The sequence below is a fragment of the Delphinus delphis genome, chromosome 16, assembly GCF_949987515.2.
Source record: "Delphinus delphis chromosome 16, mDelDel1.2, whole genome shotgun sequence".
Lineage (NCBI taxonomy): Eukaryota > Metazoa > Chordata > Mammalia > Artiodactyla > Delphinidae > Delphinus > Delphinus delphis.
Window position 1 is genome coordinate 70511628 of NC_082698.1, and position 23099 is coordinate 70534726.

The following is a 23099-nucleotide window of genomic DNA, read 5'->3' on the forward strand; positions in this document are numbered from 1 at the left end:
GAAGCCAAGATATGGGACCCATGAAGCAAACTTTGGACCTCTCTATTCAACGAAGGAGGGTGAAAGCTGGTAACTGGAGATCGGGAATTTCGAGTTCTCTCTTTATACCTCAGTGACCACCAAATGGGAGAATCACATAGTTTCAGTCTCTTAGAAATCTTATATATTACATAAATAAATGGTTTCCTAACGTAATTAATGCTTATAGAAAAATCACATTTCTGTTACAACATCAAGGGTTAGTGTCCATTGTGATTTTCCTAGAATTTGATGAATACTCAGCACCATGAATATTACTAAAGATATTGGAGAGACACACCCTCACACTTTTCATTTCTGCTCACATATTATTGACCAAAAAAGTCTTGTCTGTGGATAACTTCAACTGAGAAGAAAAGTGCAGTCCTTCTGTGAGCAGCAGTACTATCTATGACAAATTTAAAAAGTCTATTTTGGATAGAAGAGAAAATGTACAGGTATTAATCACATGGTTCCCTCATTCTTTTTACTTAACAGGTCAAGAAAGAACTTTGAGCTTCAGAATACAGGCTGCAAACTATCTGATATAAATTCATTCAAACCCATATTTTCTTAACTATATGCCACTGTTGCTAAGTGTTTTATACACATTTACTCATTTATTCCTCAAGATAATCTGAAGAGGTAAGTATTTTTATCCTTACTTATAGGTGAGGAAGTTAAGATACAGAAAACTGTATCTTAACTGTTATACTGAACTGTATATTAAACTGTTGGCCCAATGGCACACAACTGGGATTCACACCGAGGCAGCCTGACTCCAGAATCCACACTCTAAACCAGTGTACACAGTCTCTCATAGACATGTAATACTGAGGCAGAGTTTCAGACAGGGTGGCCGTCAAAAACCAGGGAGATCAGCTCGGGGCTTTGTGGCCACCTAGAGGGGTGGGATAGGGAGGGTGGGAGGGAGGGAGACGCAAGAGGGAAGAGATATGGGGTTATATGTATATGTGTAGCTGATTCACTTTGTTATAGAGCAGAAACTAACACACCATTGTAAAGCAATTATACTCCAATAAAGATGTTAAACAAACAAACAAACAAACTAGTTGAAAAAAGAACTGTTTGCCAGGCCTTGAGCTGGGTATTCCACGAGTACTCATCCATCTTCATGAAATGTATGTGTCAGCATGCAGTCGTTAGGCAGGAAGACCACTGCGGGACTTCAAACATTTTGGGTCGTTGTGAAGATTTTTCTCAATGCTGCACGTTAGGAAAGAGTATACTATGCGTTTCATATTTTTTTTGCTATGCTTCTACATATGGCCCTAACATAAAAGCAATTTCTGTGCTCAGGGTTTAACCTTTGTCCAACAAGGTATGAGCAAAAAACTCAAACATGTATTGTTTTCCTCTTTTGAAGAAAATGTTAACTTTGCATGGTTACATGGGACAAAAAGAATGAAAAATGTACAAAGCGTTTCTGTGTTTAGTTTCCTCCTTTGTCCTGTACTAACCCCTTCTATGTTTTGATATTTGGCACCTTCATGCTAATAGCAAATAAGAATTAATTTATAAAGAAGACAAAACTGGAAATCATAAGTAATTTCTATCTTCTGAACATAATTTAACTTTCTCAATTCTGCTTTTTCAGGAGCCAAATTCTACATCAGGTGCCATATTCTACTTGACTGATTTGATCATCTATAATAGGGGCTGGTAAACAATAGCTTGCAAGTCAACTCTGGCCTGCTGCCTATTTTATTTTTATTGGAGTACAGTTGCTTTACAATGTTGTGTTAGGTTACACTGTACAGCAAAGTGAATCAGCTATACCTATACATATATCCACTCGTTTTTGTATTTCCTTCTCATTTAGGTCACCACAGAGCACTGAGTAGAGTTCCCTGTGCTATACAGTAGGTTCTCATTAGTAATCTATTTTATGCATAGTATCAATAGCATATGTATATATGTCAATCCGAATCTACCAATTCATCCCCCCCGCCACCCTGGCTTTCCCTCTTGGTATCCATGTTTGTTCTCTACGTCTGTGTCTCTATTTCTGCTTTGTAAATAAGACTGTCTATACCAGTTCTTTTTAGATTCCACATATATGTGTTAAAATATGGTATTTGTTTTTCTCTTTCTGGCTTACTTCACTCTGTATGACAATCTCTAGGTTCATCCACGTTACTGCAAATGGAATTATTGCATTCTTTTTTATGGCTGAGTAATATTCCATTGTATATATGTGCCACATCTTCTTTATCCACTCATCTGTTGATGGACACTTAGGTTGCTTCCATGTCCTGGCTATTGTAAACTGAGCTGCAATGAACATTTCGGTACATGACTCTTTTTGAATTATGGTTTTCTCAGGGTATATGCCCAGTAGTGGGATTGCTGGGTCGTATGGTAGTTCTATTTTTAGTTTTTTAAGGACCCTCCATACTGTTCTCCATAGTGGCTGTATCCATTTACATTCCCACCAACAGTGCAAGAGGGTTCCCTTTTCTCCACACCCTCTCCAGCATTTGTTGTTTGTAGATTTTTTGATGATGCCCAGTAAAAGTCATCCTGTTTAACTCTGAGGATGAAAGGGGGTGGATATTGTAAACATTCTTAACAGTTGTAAGCCATGCTTGAGACAAAATATTGATTTGCAAACGCAGACAGAGTGGATGCCTAATGTTATCTTATTATTATTTTGCTCTGAGTTCAACACACCAGCTGGCTTGAACTGTGGGTGACATACACAATGAAAACATAATACAATTACCTAAAAGACTTGAGAATTTACTTATCTGGCTTCCTATTCCCTTTTATGTTGCCCAAATTACAACCCTGCCATCACCTCTGCAAAATAAATCAAGCAACAATTCGTGTTGATATAATGAATATCTTATTTCTTTCAGATAAGACCAATGCTGTATCTTCTACAAATATAAGGGTAACCTAATGAACCAAGTAACTAAAAATGGTATGTCCTTTCAACTAATTAGATGCTCATAAAGAGAAGAAAATTCAGTATTTAAAGTTTATATACTCTTTTAGCCATTTGACTTACCTGATCAGTTTCCATTCAAGGCAACATATCAAAAATGGAATTTTTTTTCCATTTTTTTATTATGAACAATTTCAAACATGCAGAAAAATTGAACAAAAATGAATATCCACCATCATGATTGAGCAATAGGTAATACTCATATTTGCATTTGCCTGCTTTGTGTCTAGTATTTTAAAATCGAGGAGAGTACCCTAGCTTTTAATTTATTGATATATTTAATTACATTGACTCAAAAAGGCCAAGTCTGTTTTCTCATAAATTTTGAAGGTATGTGATTGTTTTCTTTTGATGTTCTCACCTTTTCTTTCTCTCCTCTATTTCAAGAAAACTAGAAGGTTGGTCTAGACTCACAGCAAACATTTTGGAAAAGTGATGCTGTGTGCTTTGCTCTGCATCATATCAAGAGGCACACAATGCCAGGTTGTCCCAATATGAGTGATGCTAAGTTTGCTCACCCAGTTGATTTGATCCCCACCCGACCTCTCTTTTATAGGGTTATGCTTTCCTTTGGTAATATGCATTTATCTTCTGTTCCAGCAACATTTTATCTAATAGTTTTAGCCTTTATAAAAGAACTTTGCCTGAATTACTGATTTCATACAGAGGTCAGAACTATGATTTTTCTAACACTATTATTCTTTTTGTGTTCATTAACTGATGCTCTTTCGTGAAAAAGTGTTTTTCCTCCTAAAAATTGCTTACCACCTTCCCTTTAATAACCACCTGTCAGGGTAAGGAGTTGGTGTAATAGTAAGATGACTATACATTCCAGTTTATCCAGGACAGTCATGGTTATGTCACTTAACATAACTATTGCTGTGCTCCCATTTATATAATGTAACGTATTAAACAAAAAATTATAAGAACATTCCATGTATTAGTCCCTTGACTTTCTCTCTCAAAATCTCTGTCATTTTGAGAATCCTAAGTGTTAATTTATAGTGTTTCTCAGGGTATTATGCATTTTGATACCCAAATCTTTTATATGCAAACACTTCCAATTATCCCTTTTGATACTCAAACCTCCACACTCAAGTCCCAAAATTGACTAGGCTTCTGTGTCCTTTTGACATAACTCCAGTTTTGATTAAATCTTTGCTTTATGATATAATAAGGTATTACAGCATTACCTTGCATTTTCTATGCTCCAGATCTGAAGTTAACAATTTCCTCAAAGATCTCTGATTTCTTTCAGTGGCAACTGATCAGGAGTATTCATTTTTACTGAGGTGTTAACTGCTCTCAGAGTATTTCAGTGGATAAATCTAGGGTATATATAAATATAAATATACTTTATAAACTTAATATTTTTCTTTTCTAATTCAAATGTAACATTATAGTGCTTTTAATTCCTTTGACTTGTAAATTCATATTATTTGTTTTACTCTGAAATCCTTGGTTTCTAATTAGCACATTGACTTTATTCTATGACATGCATAAAATGGTTAGAAAATAAAATTCCAATATGTTTACCAATAATAAAACTCTAAGTATGGTTTAAAATTGTTTGACTTCTCTTTTCCTTTACGGATATGACCTTAGGCTGTGCAGTCAGAGCACTGGGTCAAAAGGAATTTAAACATTTGTTTGGCAGAAAATACCACAAGTAGAGACAAATAATGAACATGAAAAACAGTGCTTATAATTTTTATCACAAGCAAATGGTTAATATCCCAGAACTACTAGATATATAAAAAACACTGAAAGCATGGTAGAGATATTAACAGTTAACCTAAATAATAAATGAAAATAAATCTTAAGCCTATTTTCCTATGTTAAGTTGATCATAATAAGTTAAATGTAAATTAAAACTCTATTTAGGTATAAATTTTGACTTACCTACACTGGCAAAAATCCAAAACTTTGACAACATAATCTGTTGGCAAGGCTGCAGGGATAGAGATAGTCACATATATTGCTGGTGACAATGCAAAATAGTATAATTCTTCTTGGAGAGGAATAAGAAATACCAAAAGTCTCTATATATTTATAACTAACTAACTTCACACAGATAATCCAAAATCTTCCAATCTCAAGACTCTTAATCACCTCTGCAAATCCCTTTTGTCATGTGAGGTTCTGGGAAGTCACATGTTCTGGAGATTATGATTTGTACACCTTGCGGGGGGGGATCATTTTCTTTCTACCACACAAGGTCATAAAACAAGTAGATTAATAATAAATTTGATGGAATTGAAGTCATACAGAATGTATTCTATGATTATAATAGAAGCAAAAAGATTAATGAGTGAATTTGGAAATTCCTCAAATACTTAAAAAATAATGAACATACTTCTAAACTGTCCTTAGGTCAAAGAAGAAATCACAAGGAAAATTGGAAAATATTTGGGACAACAACAAAATTTCAAAATTTGTGGGTTATAGCTTTAAAGCACAATTTACAGAGAAATTAATAGAACCCTAAAAGATACTAATGTGGAAGAGTACATAATTGTTTAAGCTTCCATCTTAAGAAGCTATAAAAAGATCAAATAAAACCTAGAGCGAGTTAAAGCAAGTAAATAATGCAAGTAAATAAAGCAATAGAGGTAAACAAAATTCAAAGCTGATTTTTTGGAAAGGTCAGTAAAACTGATAAACTTCTAGTAGATGGATCAAGGAAAAAAAGGAGAATACCCAAATTATCAATATCAAGAATGAAAAAAGAAATGTCATTATTGATCTGTCATTAAAAGAATAATAAGGGAATATAATGAACATTTTATTCCAGTAAGTTTGAGAACTTACTTAAATGAATTGAATAAATTCTTTGAAGGGCATAAATTACAACTCAGAGAAAGAGACAACTGTATACTTTCATTCTTAAGAGTGCTCCTAAAAGAAAACTCTAGGCTCATATGGTTTCAGAGTAGAATTCTATTGAATTTTTAAGGAAGAAATAATAATAATCATAAATTCTTTTAGAAAATAGAGTATGCAACACTTTCCAATGCACTCTGAGTCCAGCATTAGCCTGATACCATATCCAAACAAAAACACTGCAAGAAAACAAACCCAGAGAACAATATCCCTCATAAAACTGGATTCAAAACATCCTTAACCAAATACTAAAAACCAAATCAAGTAATACAAACAACAGATAACACATAATGATCAAGTGGTATTATCCCTGGATTGCAAGGTTGCTTTAACATTCTAAACTCAATCAGTGTAATTTTCCATGTAATGGAGAAAAGCATATGATCATCACAATAGATAGATATATTAAAACATTTTACAAAATGCATCATCCATTAATTCTAAAAGCTCTCAGCTAAATGTAAATACAAGGGTAACAGAAATGTTCAGCTGACATCATATTTGCTGAGAAAGATTAGTTTCCTGCTCTAAGACTGGGAATAAAGTAAGAATGTCTACTCACTCTTAAGGTATTCTCCATTGTGTTGTAGGCTGTGCAATAAAGAAAAAGAAACACACACATATATATAGGGAATAAAGACATAAAACTTTTTTTTGGATATCATCATGATGTACATAGAAATTACTAAGGACACTACAAAAAAAAACCCCAAAAACAAACCCATTAGGTAACTACTAAGTGAATATAACAGCATCCCATGATGCAAGAGCAGTACACCAAAATCAAGTCTGTTTCTAGATACTGGCAATGAAAAATTACATCATCAAAAAATACGAAGTGCTTGGAGATAATTTTAACCATATGTTTAACACCTGTACCATGAAAACTATCAAAGACGGCTGAATGAAGTTAAAGAAGACATAAATAATTTGGGAGCTACACAGTGTTAATGAATTTAAAGACTGAATGTTATTAAGGTATTGATTCTCTCTAAATTTATTTACAGACTTAACCCCAATTAAAATCCCACTGGACATTCTAAAAGTAATGGTCAAACTCATCCTACAGGTTATATGGAAATACAAAAAATATGGAATATGGAAATGTAAAAAAGAATGTATTTGGAGGATTATACTCCCAGATTTCAACTTACTCCCAATCTACAGCAATCAAGGTAGTAAGATAGTGGCATAAAAATACACATTTAGATCAATGGAACAATTAAAAGTTCAGAAATGGATATATGATTATATGGTCAACTAACTGTTGACTAATTACCAAGATAATTCAATGGGGAAAATTGGTCTTTTCAATAAATGGTGCTGGAATAACTGGATATCTGTACAGAAAAAGGAGCTTTGGCATTTTCCTTACACCACACACAAAATTTGATTCAAAATGGATTATAGAACTTAAAAAAGTTAACATTCTAAAGCAGAAAACATATGAGAAAATCTTTGTGACCTTGGGAAAGGCAAATTTGCATTGATAGGACAAAAAATATGAATAATGAAAGAAATATATTCTGCAATTGAAGCTTACCAAAATTAAACTTTCACTTGTCAGAGGATACCATTAAGAAAATTAAATGGATGGGCTTCCCTGGAGGCGCAGTGGTTGAGAGTCTGCCTGCCGATGCAGGGGACACGGATTTGTGCCCCAGTCCGGGAAGATCCCACATGCCACGGAGCGGCTGGGCCCATGAGCCATGGCTGCTGAGCCTGCGCATCCAGAGCCTGTGCTCCGCAACGGGAGAGGCCACAACAGTCAGAGGCCCGCGTACTGCAAAAAAAAAAAAAAAAAAGAAAATTAAATGGCAAGTCACAAATGGGGAGAAAATATTTGAAAAAATATATATTAGAAAGGACTTGGACTCAGAGTATACAAAGAAATCTTACAACTCAATAATAAGAAGACAACCAAAGAAACAATGTGCAAGTTCTCTGTAACTGAACAAGTCCAGAAAAAGTTGTTTAACTTCATTGGTCACTAAGGAAATGCAAATTAAAACCACAATGATATACTACTACATACCCACTAGAAAAACTAAAGTTAAAAACAAGTGCTGCCAAAGATGTGGAACAACTGGAACACTCATAAGGCACATGTGGGAGCACAGAATGACACAGGAGAGTGGCAGTGAGTCAGAAAGGGAATCAGCCTAGATTCCTGAGGCACCACGTGGGATAAAGCCACAGCCAATCTAGAGTTGTCCAGCAAGGAAAATGAGAAATAAACCTCTGTTGCTAATATCCCCTGAGACTTTGAGACTGTTACACAAAATAACCTTACAAAAGCTGGTGAATATAGTTATATTTTGACTTGTATTTAGTGTTTCATTTCTTCCTCTTTTTTCTATGCAAAGATTTTGTTGTTGAATTTACTGAATCATAATTGGAAAGGCTCAATACTCTGTAATGAAGTATATGGGAAAAGAATCTAAAAAAGAGTGGATATATGTATGTGTATAACTGATTCACTTTGCTGTACACCTGAAACAACGTTGTACGTCAACTATACTCCAATAAAAATTTAAAAAAAGAAAATTTAAAAATAAAATAATTACATTGGATAGTATCTTTAAAACAAGAGTATATAATAATACAAATGATAGGCAAACTTACCTTATTCCTATCTAAGTAAGAATTTATCCAGTGTTTCTCTTGTTAAGGATAAGTCTTATAAGGACAAATTCACTTACTCTTATTTCAGAAAGTTTTTTTAAGTTAGAAATTGATGTTGAATTTTCAGATGTCTCTTAAACATCTAGGGAGATGTATGATATTGTTTCCTTAAATCTATTGATATACTGAATGACCCTGATGCCTTTTTAAATGTTGACCCATTCTTGTATTACTGTAATAAACCCAACTTGGTCAGGATTATTATATTTTAATGTGTTGTTTTATCTTAGGTTTTTGCATTGATATTTATGAATTAAATTATCTTTAGTTTTAATTGTTTCAGTTTCCAGCTTTATAGTTTCAATGTCACACTCACTTCATAAAAATAATTTGAATATTTTCCTTCTTTCAGTGTCCTCTGTGATGTTATTGTTATTTGCTTGTCTCCTTGATTTGTATGTTTAGTGGGAGAATATGTATGGAGAAACCAGAATTTGCTAATGGCCATTATATAATGGAAACTTGGAATTTTTGTCATTATAAAACCAGTGCATGCTTATTGAAGGAATCTTACAAAGTAAAAATGAGCACAAAGAAAAATACAATAATGTAATAATGTTAATAAAAGCAAGTCTTTTACCACTTTGAATAATCTTTTCACCAAATGATTAAAAAATATAATAGTTGGGGGAGTGGCCAAGATGGAGGAGTAGAAAAACCCTGAGCGCACCTCCTCTCATGAGCACACCAAAGTTACAACTATCTGCAGAACAAACATTGATGAAACAAAACCTGGGACCTACCAGTGTGGAACCTTTTCTGGTAGGTTCCAAAGATCTCCTACAACTAAAGACATAAAGAAAGAACCACACAAGATGAGTATGAGGGGTGGACTAGTGATATAATCAAATCTCATAACCCCAGGACAGGCAAACCTCAAAATGCAGAATAATTATACAGCAGGGGTTCTCCCACAGGAGTAAGAGTCCTGAGCTCCACAACAGGGTGCAGCTTGGGGGTCTGGCGCTGGGAAGATGAGCCCCCAGAACATGGCTTTGAAGGCCAGTGGGGCTTAATTGCAGGAGCCCCACAGGACTGGGGGAAATAAAGGCTTTGCTCTTAAAATGGCACACACAAAATCCCATGCATACCAGGACCCCGGGCAAAAGCAGTAATTTGACAGGAGCCTGAGCCAGACCTACCTGCTGGTCTTGGAGAGTCTCCCGGAGAAGTGGGGCAAGGCTGCGACTCACCTTGGGGACAGAAACACTGGGGGCAGACATACTAAGGAACATTCAACTGTGTGAGCACTCCTGGCAGCTGCCATATTGGCTAATTAGTGCCCAAACCTGGCCCCACCCAACAGCCTGTAGGATCCAGTGCTGGGATGCCTCAGGCCAAACAACTAACTGGTCAGGGACAAAGCTGCAGCCAGCAGGAGACAGGCTCCATAAAGACCAAAGAGCCCACAGCTGCCTCTGGACATGCCTCTAAACACAGCCCAGCTCACCAGAGGGCCAAGACCCAGCTCCACCCACCAGTTGGTAGGTACCAGCCCCTCCCATGAGGAAGCCTGAACAAGCCTCTGGATCAACCTCACCCACCAGGGCCAGACACCAGAAGCAAGAAAACTATGATCCCACAGGGCAGTCCAGACCCTACCCTGGGACAAGCTGGGCCCAGACCCTGGCACTACCCACTGGCAGGCAAACACAACATTTGGGACACCCCAGACCCCATACCCAACTGTGTCAGGAACTGCCCCCCACCCAATGATATGAAACAAGGTCTGGAATCCCTGGGCCCTGCAGCCAAACTTCAGGGACCAGCTCTGCCTGTGAGTCGTCTGGCACTAACCCCAGGATCTGGCTTCACCTGCTAGTGGGTGGGCAACAGCCCCAGAGTTTTGGGGATGCTGACTCTGCCCACCAGTGAGCCAGAACTAGACCAGGGGCACCCTGGGGTTCTACAGTCAGCTGCCTCATGACCAGGCCTCGCTAACCAGCAACCTGTAGCAGTGCACAAGGCAGGGGCTGGCAACCAAGCAGACTAGGGGTCAACTAAGCCTATCAGACCACCCACAGAGTCCATCACAACAGAAGGACCCATGCAGCCCTCTTAGGAGGAATCGCTAGAGCATACAGCTTGGGTGATGAGAGGGGAGTGCACTGCCAGGATGCATAAGGGTCCCTCCACCAGAGGGCCGTTTCTCCAAGGTCAAGAAATGTAAATAACCTACCACATACATAATAATACAAATAGCATCTTAGACACAATGAGGCAGCAGAGGAACATGGTCCCGACAAAGGAACAAGATAAAACCTGAGGAGAACTAAATGAAGTAGAGACAAGTAACCCACTGGAGAAAAAGTTCAGAGAAATGATCATAAAGATGATGAAAGAACTGGGGAGAAGAATGGATGCATAGAGGGAAAAGATAGACGTTTTTAACAAAGAGTTAGAAAATATGAAGAACAACCAAATGGAGCTGAAGAATACAATAACTGAAATGAAAAATATACTAGAGGGAATCAATAGTAGAGTAAATGATAGAGATGAATGGATCAGTGGCCTGGAAGACAGTAGTAGAAAAATTGCTGCTGAACAGAAAAAAAAAATGAAAAGGAATAAGGACAGTTTAAGAGACCTCTGTATTCTCGTTATATGGGTCCCAGAAGAAGAAGAGAAAGACAAAGGGCCTGAGAAAATATTTGAAGAGATAATAGCTGACAACCTCCCTAACCTGGGAAAGGAAAGGGTGAGTCAAGTCCAGAAAGCACAGAGTCCCACACAGGATTAACCCAAAGAGGAACACACTAAGACACAGTGTAATCAAAATGACAAAAATTAAGAATAAAGAGCAAATATTAAAAGCAGCAGGGGAAAATCAACAAATAACATACAAGGGAACTCCTATAAGGCTACCAGCTGATTTTTCAGGAGAAACTCTGCAAGCCGGAAGGGAGAGGCACAATATATTTAAAGTGATGAAAGGGGAAAACGTACAACCAAGAATACTCTACCCAACAAGGCTCTCCTTCAGAAATCAAAAGCTTTACAGACAAGCAAAAGCTAGAAGAATTCACCACCACCAAACCAGATTTAAAACAAATGTTAAAGTAACTTCTCTAGGCAAAAAAGAAAAGCCCACAATTAGAAACAAAATTATGCAGTGGAAATGTTCACTGGTAAAGGAAAACATACAGTAAATGTATGAAATCATCCACACACAAAGCTAGTAGGTAGGTTAAAAGACAAAAGTAGTAAAATCATCTGTATCCACAATGAGCAGTTAAGCGATATGCAAGATAATTAGTTACAAAATATGATTTAAAAAACAGTAATTGTGAAGGGAGGAGAGAACAAATGCAGGGTATTTAAAATGCATTTGAAATTAAGAGATCAGCAACTTAAAACAACCATATATATATATAGACTGCTACACAAAAACCTCATGGTAACAGCACACCAAAAATCTATAATAGATATATACACATAAAAAAATGAAATGGAATCCAAACATAACACTAAATATAGTTATAAAATCACAAGAGAAGGGAACAAAAGAAGAAAGGGGTAAAAGACCTTCAAAAACAAATGCAAAACAAGAAAATGGCAATAAGAACATACAAATCAATAGTTACCTTAAATGTAAACAGAATACAAGCTACAATCAAAAGACACAGGCTGACTGAAAGGATACAAAAATAAGACTGGTATATATGCTGCCTAGAAGAGACTCTCTACAGATCTAGAGACACACACAGACTGAAAGTGAGTGGATAGAAAAAGGTATTCCACAAAAATGGAAAGCATAAGCTGGAGTAGCAATACTTATACCAGAAAAAAACATACTTTAAAATAAAGACTGTTACAAGAGACAAAGAGAAACACTACATAATGATCAAGGGATCAATCCAAGAAGAAGATATAACAATTATAAATACATATGCACCCAACATAGGAGCACCTCAATATATAAGGCAAATATTAACAAACATAAAAGGAGAAATTGACAATAACACAGTAACAATAGGGGACTGTAACACCCCACTTACATTGATGAACATATTATTTAGACAGAAAACCAATAAGGAAACATAGGCCTTCAATAACACATTAGACCAAATGGACTTAACTGATATTTACAGAGCATTCCACCCAAAAGCAGCAGAATACTTATTCTTTTCAAGTGCACATGGAATATTCTCCAGGTTAGATCACCTGCTAGCACACAAAATAAGCCTCAGTAAATTTAAGAAAGTTGAAATCATACCAAGCATCTTTACCGACTGTACTGCTATGAGACTAGAAATCAACTACAAGAAAAAAAAAAACTGCAAAAAGCACAAACAAGTGGAGGCTAAACAATACGCTACTAAACAGCCAAAGGATCACTGAAGAACTCCAAGAGGAAATCAAAAAATACCTAGAGACAAATGAGAACAAAAACATGACGACCCCAAACCTATGAGATGCAACAAGTACAATTCTAAGAGGGAAGTTGATAGTGATATAAGCTTACTTCAGGAAACAAGAAAACTGATATGATACAATAACTGTATCCAAACAAACTGAATCCAACAATAGAGTAAAAGCATCATACATCATGATCAAGTGGAATTTATCCCAGGGATGCAAAGATTTTTCAGTACCTGTAAATCAATTTATGTGATGCACCACATTAACAAACTGAAGAAAACCGTATGATCATCTCAATAGATGCATAAAAAGCTTTTGATAAAATTCAACTCCATTTATGATAAAAACACTCCAAAAAAGTGGGCATTAGAGGAAACATACCTCAACATAATAAAGGTCATATATGACAAGCCCACAGCAAACATCATACTCAATTTTGAAAAGTTGAAAGATTCCCTCTAAGATCAGGAAAAAGGCATGGATGTCCACTCTCACCACTTTTATTTAACATAGTTTTGGAAGTCCTAGCCACGGCAATCAGTGATAAAGAAATAAAAGGAATCCAAATTGGAAAGGAAGAAGTAAAATAGTCACTGTCTGCAGAAGACATGATGCTATACATGGAAAATCCTAAAGATGCCACTAGAAAACTACTAGAGCTCATCAATGAATTCAGGAAAGTTGCAAAATTAATACACAGAAATCTGTTGCACTTCTATACACTAACAACAAAATATCAGAAAGGAAATTAAGCAAATAATCCCACATACCCTTGCATCAAAAAGAATGAATTACCTAGGAATAAACCTACCTAAGGAGGCAAAAGACCTATACTCTGAAAACTGTAAGATGCTGATGAAAGAAATTGAAGATGCCACAAACAGGTGGAAAGATATACCATGTTCTTGGATTGGAAGAATTAATACTGTTAAAATGACCATACTACCTAAGGTAATCTACAGATTCAATGCAATCCCTATTATATTACCAACAGCATTTTTCACAGAACTAGAACAAAAAAATTTTTAATTTGTATGGAAGCAGAAAAGACTCTGAATAGTCAAAACATTCTTGAGAAAGAAGAACAGATATGGAGGAACCACTCTCCTTGACTTCAGACTATACTACAAACAGTCATTAGAACAGTAAGGTACTGGCACAAAAAGAGACACAAAGATCAATGAAACAGGATAGAAAGCCCATAAATAAACCCATGTACCCATGGGCAATTAATCTAAAACAAAGGAGGCAAGAATATACAATGGAGAAAAGAGAGTCTCTTCAATGAGTGTTACTGAGAAAACTGATCAGCTACATGTAAAAGAATGAAATTAGAAGAGTCTCTAACACCAGATACAAAAATAAACTCAAAATGGATTAAAGACCTAAATGTAAGACCAGATGAGGAAAACATAGGTAGAACAATCTTTGACATAGACTGTAGCAATGTATTTTTGGATATGTCTCCTAGAGTAATGGAAACAAAAGCAAAAATAAACAAATGGATGCTAATTAAACTTAAAAGCCTTTGCACAACAAAGAAAACCATAAAATGAAAAGACAACCTACAAAATGGGAGAATATATTTGCAATGGATGCTACCGACAAGGGCTTAATTTCCAAAATATACAAACAGCTCATACAACTCAATTAAAAAAAAAAAAAACAAAAAAGAAAACCAACCCAATCAAAAAATAGGCAGAAGACCTAAGCAGACATTTCTCCAAAGAAGACAAACAGATGGCCAACAGGCACATGCAAAGTTGCTCAACATCACTTATAACTAAAGAAATGCAAATCAAAGCTACAATCAGGTATCACCTCACACTGGTCAAAATGGCCATCCTCAAAAAGTTTACAAATAATAAATGCTGGAGAGGGTGGGGGAAAAGGGAACCCTCCTACACTGTCAGTTAGAATGCAAATTGGTGCAGCCAGTATAGACAACAATATGGAGGTTCCTTAAGAAACTAAAAATAGAGTTACCATATGATCCAGTAATCCCACCCTTGGGCATATATCCAAAAAATACAAAAACTCTAATTCGAAAAGATACATACACCCCAGTGATCATAACAGCATTATTTACAATAGCCAAGACACGGAAGCAACCTAAGTGTCTGTCAACAGATGAATGGATAAAGAAGACGTGGTATATATATATATACACACACATACATACATATATATATGTATACAAACACGCACATTTTGCATTCAAATGGAATATTACTCAGCCGTAAAAAAGAATGAAATAATGCCATTTGTAGCAACATGAATGGACCTAGAGATTATCATATAAAGTGAAGTAAGCCACACAGCAAAATATAAATATCAAATGATATCACTTATATGTGGAATCTAAAACAATGATACAGATGAACTGATTTATAAAACCGAGAAATAGAAACAGACTCACAGACATAGAAAACGAACTTATGATTGCCAAAGGGGAAAAGGGGGAGGTATAAATTAGGAATTTGGGATTAGCAGGTACACACTACTATATATAAAATACATAAACAACAAAAACCTACTGTATAGTACAGGGAACTACATTCAGTATATTTTAATACTGTATAATGGAAAAGAATTTGAAGCAGAATATATATATATATTTATATATATATAAAACTAAATCACTTTGCTGTACACCTGAAACATCATAAATCAGCTGTATTTCAATAAGAAAGCAAAAAATAAATAAAAGCATTCAAGAAGTAAAACAAAATATGTAATAGTGATCAGCATTTTAAAAAAATGTACCTTAAATATCTCTTCTTTTAGTAGAATGTTGGCCTTCAAAGCCTACCTTTCAATTTATCAATATATTTTTCTTTTATATTAAAATTTAAAAATTATTTTGATATATATGGCTCTTCTAATAAGCTACTGATTCTGTAATATTGGAAGAGTAAAAGGTAGCTCTTAAAAAAATAGGAATACCTCATTGTAGGTCAACCAGATGGGACTATAGTATTAGTCATGTGAACAATCAAAAATGGACTAAAATGAAGGCTACTATTTTGAGAGCAGAAAAAAAATATTTTGAGTGCTTATTTTAATCTCCCACTTTTAATAAGTCACTTGTACATTCACTCAACTTATACCCTAGGTAATTATGTCTCAGATTCTTCTTTATTATTGTGTCTGACTGCCAAATTCAGGTACTTTTATGTTGATACTTGATTAGATAGATAGATAGATATTTTTAAATTGAAGTATAGTTGAGTTACAATTTTCATGTGTATAGCAAAATGATTCAGTTATACACACACACACATATATATTCATTTTCAGATTTTCCGTTATAGGTTATTATAAGATATTGAATATAGTTCCCTATGCTATACAGTAGGTCTTTGTTGTTTATCTGTTTTATACATAGTAGTGTGTTAATCTGTTAATCTGTTAATCCCAAACTCCTAATTTATCCCTCCCCTCCTTTCCCTTTTGGTAACCATAAGTTTGTTTTCTATGTCTGTGAGTCTTTCTGTTTTGTAAATAAATTCATTTGTGTCATATTTTAGATTCCACATATAAGTGATATCATATGATACTTGTCTTTCTGTCTGACTTACTTCACTTAACATGATAATCTCTAGGTCCATCCATGTTGCTGCAAATGGCATTTCATTCTTTTTTACGGCCAAATAATATTCCATTTTGTGTGTATGTGGGTGTATGTATATACATATATACACACACATATACTTATATACAAGTATATAATATATATACTTATATATTTTTTCTAAGACAGCAAAAAGTCCAGAGGAAAAGATTTGCTTTCTGTTTGTTTCCTGTTTCATTTTCTTCTATTTCTCTTTCTGTCTCTCTTTAACCTTCTGAGTGTTATTAGAACAGTTTTTAAGGATTCCCTCTTATTTATATTTATAGAATTTTTAGTTTCAGTAGGGGTTGTCCTGGGTGTAACAACATGCATATTTGATTTATCACAGTCTGCTATTGTCAGCATTTTACCACTCTGAGTAAAGTTTAGAAAGTTTACTTCCACTTAGGTCCATTTACCCTCCCTACCTTTTAAATATCATTGTCTTAAGGACTTACTCCATATACTTTGAGTAGGATGACACTGTATTATAATTTTTGCTTTAATCATCAAAAATAATATAAGAACCTCATGAGAAGTAGGATTTTCTATTACATTTTGACATATTTTTTCCCATTCTGATGTTATTTCCTCCTGAAGTTCAAAGCCTTCTATTACTATTTCCTTTCGTTTAAGGAACTTCATTTAGTCATTCTTTTATGGTAGATTTGCTAACAATAAATTCTCTTAGTTTTCCTTTTTCTGAGAATGTTTTTATTTCCCATTCATTTTTGATATTTTCACCAGATACAGACTTTGCAATTGAGTTCTTCTAACACTTGAAAAATGTTGTGTCACTTGCTTCTGGCCTCCATGGTTTTAGATAAGAAACAGGCTTTCATTTAAGTTGGTGTTTTCCTATAAGTAGTATGTGACTTGGTTTGGTGTTGCTTAATTGGTATTTGTGTCATATTCTTTAGAACTTACTAGTTAAGAGAATAGAGATAATGTAGAGATTTTCGGGAATGATATAACTTCTAAACCATGTAGGCAGAAGATAAAAAATATGGTCAGTACTCATTCACTAAGAAACTCCTGTGTTATATTATTTTCCCTTTTGCGGGGAGAGCTCTACTTTCATGTTCCTGCATGAAAACATTTTGGTGGATGGGAGGTTACAGGAGAGCGGTGAGGTAATGAGTGAGTAGTCTCAAAAAAATGGAGAATTGAGAAAACGAAAATGTCCCAAAGAGGTTCATGAATTTGCAGTCTAGAATGTATTCCTTTCTGATGTTTTTGTTCTCTTAACCATCTCTGTTTGAACTGGCCTAGGTCATCCTTGTTTCTGAGAGCAGATTTTCATCAAGAAGAATTGTGCCTTCTATTTAAGGTTTAAGAGCTCCCTCTCATTTAAAGAGTTACAGCAAAGGCAATGATGAGATGGTAAATGCAAGGAAGATGTACAAATAAGATCCTGTTAACTTTCTTCTTGGGGATGCACACTCCAATTCCCATGACCTCTTTGAAATTCTCAACTGAGTTTGTTTAAAAATTCTTTTCTTCAGTTGTATTCAATTTGCAAGCAGAATTTAGTGGCAATATAGAAGACAGGATGTATGATTGAAGAATAAAAAAAGGATTTTCATTCTTAGAAAACACTGTAGCAATAAAAGGCATTAGATATAGAGGAAATCAGGATGTGACTATAAGGCCCACTTCTAAAGATTCAGAAAGATTTAAGGCAGTGCAGAGTAGACTCAGGTAGAATTAACAAAAGGGCTTCTCAGAATCATCAGTGCATTGTGCTACAATTTTCTTATCCAAGGACCAAAGTATAAAAGGATCTATCTCAAAAAAGACTTACGGGTGAGGCTTTTGGAACATGGTGTGAATCCCAATTATATTCATAGGAAACACATAAAGGATTTAAGAAGGCTGTGTGAAAGAAAACTCTACAACTAGCTTGGACTTAAAGGGCCAGAAATGATTTATAAAAGGAGGGTCTCTGGGCTTTGAAATTTCTATGATGAGGAAGCAGAATAATAGATACTCAGGAATAAAAAATTATATATTTTTAATTTTTTTATCAACTTTATGAGGATATATACATGCATATATATATACACACACAGACACACATCTATATAAGCCCTATATGCTATCTACATATACATATATACATAATTGTATATTCACTGAGTTTTGACAAATGTGTATACCCATGTAACTGCCACCATAATCAAGACGTAAAACATTTCCATTTTCCTAAAAAACTTATTTCACTAGTTAATCTCCATCCATTCCTGTGCTCATGTTACTACTGTTTCATTTATACCAATACTGATGAAATCTAACTTTTCTAGAGTATCATATGAATGGAAATAATAAATTTTATATAAACTTTCATAAAAATGGAATCATACACTATTGACTGGCTTTGCCTGGCTTTTTAAAAAATCACTATGATGGGGGAGAGAAATCAAGATGGCAGGGTAGAAGGATGCAGAACTTACCTCCCCTAAATGAACACATCAAAAAATACATGTACATGCGGATCAATTCTTGCTGAAAACTAACTGGAGACTGGCAAAATGATTCCTGTACAACCAAAGTTGTAAGAAAGATCCACAGGGAAACTGGTAGGAAGGGAAGAGAAGTAATGAGGTCTGCGTACCCCTGGGAAGGGATTCAGAGGAAAAGGGAAATTACATGGGTGGAGACCCTCCCTGGAGAGTGAGCCATTTGAGCCACATATTGGGTGCCCCAGCCCTGGGGTTCTATGAAAGGAAGTTGAACCCTTGTGACTGGTTGGAAGGCCAGTGGGACTAACAAGAGGGCTGTGGGAAGCCTGGACACTGCTCATGAGGAGCACGTGAATGCTTGCCTGCTCCCAAAGCAGGGCAGAGGGGGTTGACTGAAATTGAAACTGTGCAGGTGGCTGACTTATTTCCCATGACCCATCCGGTGCAAGACCTAGCCTGAGCTGACCACCTGCTCTAGCACCGCTTGTCTTGTGTGACAGGTTCAAACTGGAGTGATGGCTGCCACAACCAAAGAAAAGGCTTGGCTGGCTGTGCGATGCTGAGGCAGCTCAGACCCTAAGTGGCATCTGAACAGGGAGGGGGAAGCCATTACTGGTGACTGCATAAATGTCACATTAGAGGCAGTCCAGATCTTTGACAGAGCCTAGATTGCCACAGCCCATGCCCTGACCTTTGCTGAATACCCACATCTGGGCCTCTTGCTCTAGCAATACTCCCCTCTGGGGCAAGGGTGCCTGTGCTAGGAGGAGAAGAGCACACAGTTAAAGGGAACTGAGTCAGCTTACACCCAACCCTCAGGCCTTCTGCTCCAGCAAGTTGGGCCTGCCCCCTGCCCACCCCCTGCATAGGGTGGTGATGGCCACTGAGTTGTGGGGATGCCTGGCCTCACACCTGGCTCTGGTCCTATCCCCTCAATCTCCAGCACCACCTCTTACCAAGGTGACAGCTGCCAGCACACCCTGAGAAAAGACGTTACTTGTGTTTAATTCAAATTCAGCTGTCCCACCAAAGCCAATGGGCACATGCAGACTGTCTAGAGATGCTCCCACATAAGGATCCCACTTCAAGACCACCATAGTTAACTATTTCACCTAATTTCATAGAGACAGAGAAAGATGAGCAAAATGAGAAAGCAGAGAAATTTTTCTTAACTGAAAGAGCAAGAAAAAAAACCACTGGAAAAACAACTCATGAAAGAGAAATAAACAATTCACGAGATAAAGAATTAAAAACATTAGTAATAAGAATTGTAACTGAATTAAGAAAAAGAATAGATGAACACAGTAAGAATTTTAACAAGGAACAAGAAAATATAAAAAAGAACCAATCAGAACTAAAGGATACAATAACTGAAATGAAAAACACACAGAAGGAATGAAGAGCAGACTAGGTGATTTGAAGAATGCATAAGTGATCTAAAAGACAGAGTAATGCAAATCACAAGTGCAGAACAGTAAAAACAAAAAATGAAAACAGTTTAAGGGGTCTTTGCAATAACATCAAATGTACCAACATTTGCATTATAGAGGTCCCCGAAGAACAAGAGACAGAAGGGGGTCAAAAATATATTTAATGAAATTATGGTTGAAAACTTCCCAAACCTGAAGAAGGAAACAGATATCCAGGTACAGGAAACACAAAGGGTCCCAAACAAGATGAACCCAAACAAAACCACTCCAAGACATATCATAATTAAAATGGCAAAAGTTAAAAATAAAGAGAGAATTCTAAAGGCAGCAAAAGAAAAAGAGTCAAATACAAGGTAACCCCCCAGAAGTCTATGAGCTGGTTTATCTGTGGAAACACTGCAGGTCAGAAGGGAGTGGCATAATATATTTAAAGCATCGAAAGGGAAAAACCTTCAACCCATGATACTCTACCCAGCAAGGTTATCATTTAGGACTGAAGGAGAAATAAAGAACTTTTCAGATAAGTAAAACTAAAAGAGTTCATTGATACTAACTTGACCCTAAAAGATATGTTAAAGGGTCTTCTGTAAGTGGAAAAGGAAAGGCCATAACAAGAAATAAGAATCTATAGGAAAGAAAAATCCCACTAGCAAAGCCAAATATATAGTAAAAGCTGAAGATCAAACAATTAAATCAGCTAATACAAAGATTAAAAAGTTGTAAAATCAAGTATAACTATAATAATCAGTAAAGGGATAAACATGAAGATGTAAAATATAACATCAAATACACAAAGTGTGGGGGAATGAAGTAAAAAATGTAGCTCTTTTAGAATTTGAACTTAAATCACTACCTGTTTAAAGCAAATAGATATAGGTCAACATATATGAACGCTAAGGTAAACACAAATAAAAAGCCTACAACAGATATATAAAAACAAGAGAAAAAAGAACACAAGCACACCACTAAAGGAAAAATCAATCAAACCACAAGGGAAGAAACAAAAAAACAATTACAGAAACAAACAGAAAACAAGTTATAAAGTGGCTATAAGTACATATCTATCAATAATTACTTCAGGGGCTTCCCTGGTGGCACAGTGGTTGAGAGTCCGCCTGCTGATGCAGGGGACACGGGTTCGTGCCCTGGTCCGGGAGGATCCCACATGCCGCAGAGCGGCTGGGCCTGTGAGCCATGGCCGCTGAGCCTGCGCGTCCAGAGCCTGTGCTCCGCAACGGGAGAGGCCACAACACTGAGAGGCCCGCGTACCGCAAAAAAAAAAAAAATTCAAATGTCAATGAACTAAATGCTTCAATGAAAAGACATAGGGTGGCTGATTGGATAAAAGAAACAAGACCATATATATGCTGCTTACAAGAGACTCGCTTCAGAACTAAAGACACACGCAGACTGAAAGTCAACGGATGGCAAAAGACATTTCATCCAAATAGAAAGGACAGAAAAAGTGGCGGTAGCAATACTCTTATCAGACAAAATAAACTTTAAAACAAAGGCCACGGGCTTCCCTGGTGGCGCAGTGGTTGAGAGTCTGCCTGCCGATGCAGGGGACATGGGTTCGTGCCCCGGTCCGGGAAGATCCCGCATGCCGTGGAGCAGCTGGGCCTGTGAGCCATGGCCGCTGAGCCTGCGTGTCCAGAGCCTGTGCTCTGCAATGGGAGAGGCCACAGCAGTGAGAGGCCCGCATACCGCAAAAAAAATACCAAGAAAAAAACAAAGGCCACAATAAAAGACAAAGAAGGGCATTACATACTGATAAAGGGATCAGTCAAGAAGAGGATATTATACTTGTTAACATACGTGTACCAAATACAGGAGAACCTAAATATATAAAGTAAATATTAACAGACATAAAGGGAGAACTAGGCAGCAATACAATAGTAGGTGACTTTAACATCCCACTTACATCAATGGACAGATCATCAAGACAGAAAATCAATAAGGCAACAATGGTCTTAAATGACATAATAGATCCGTTGGACTTAATCAATGGCTAGAAGAAAAGATTCCATCCCAAAACAGCAGAATACACTTTCTTATCAAGTCACATGAAACATTCTTCAGGATAGATCACATACTAGGCCATAAAACAAGTCTCAAAAAATTTAAGAGGATAGAAATTATATCAAGCTTTTTTTCTGACCACAACGGTATGAAACTAGAAATCAATTACAGGAAGAAAAATGGGAAAAGCACTAACGTGGAGATTAAACAACATGCTACCAAAAAACCAGTGGGTCAATGAAAAAATCAAAGAGGAAATCAGAAAATACCTTGAGAGAAGTGAAAGTGAAAATACAACTTTCCAAAATCTGAGACGTAGGAAAAGCAGTTCTAAGAGGGAAGTTTACCGCAATGCAGGCCAATCTCGAGAAACAAGAAAAACTCAAAACTTAACCCTCCTTCTCAATGAATTAGAAAAAGAAGAACAAAGCTCAAAATCAGCAGAAAGAATGAAATAATAAAGATCAGTGAGGAACTAAATATATTGGAGACCAATCAATCAATAAAAGATCAATAAAATCAAGAGGTATTTCTTTGAAAAGATAAAACAAAATTGATAAACCTTTACCCAGCCTCACCAAGAATAAAAGAGAGAAGACCTAAAATAAATAAAATAAGAAATGAAAGAGGAGAACAAAACACTGATACCACAG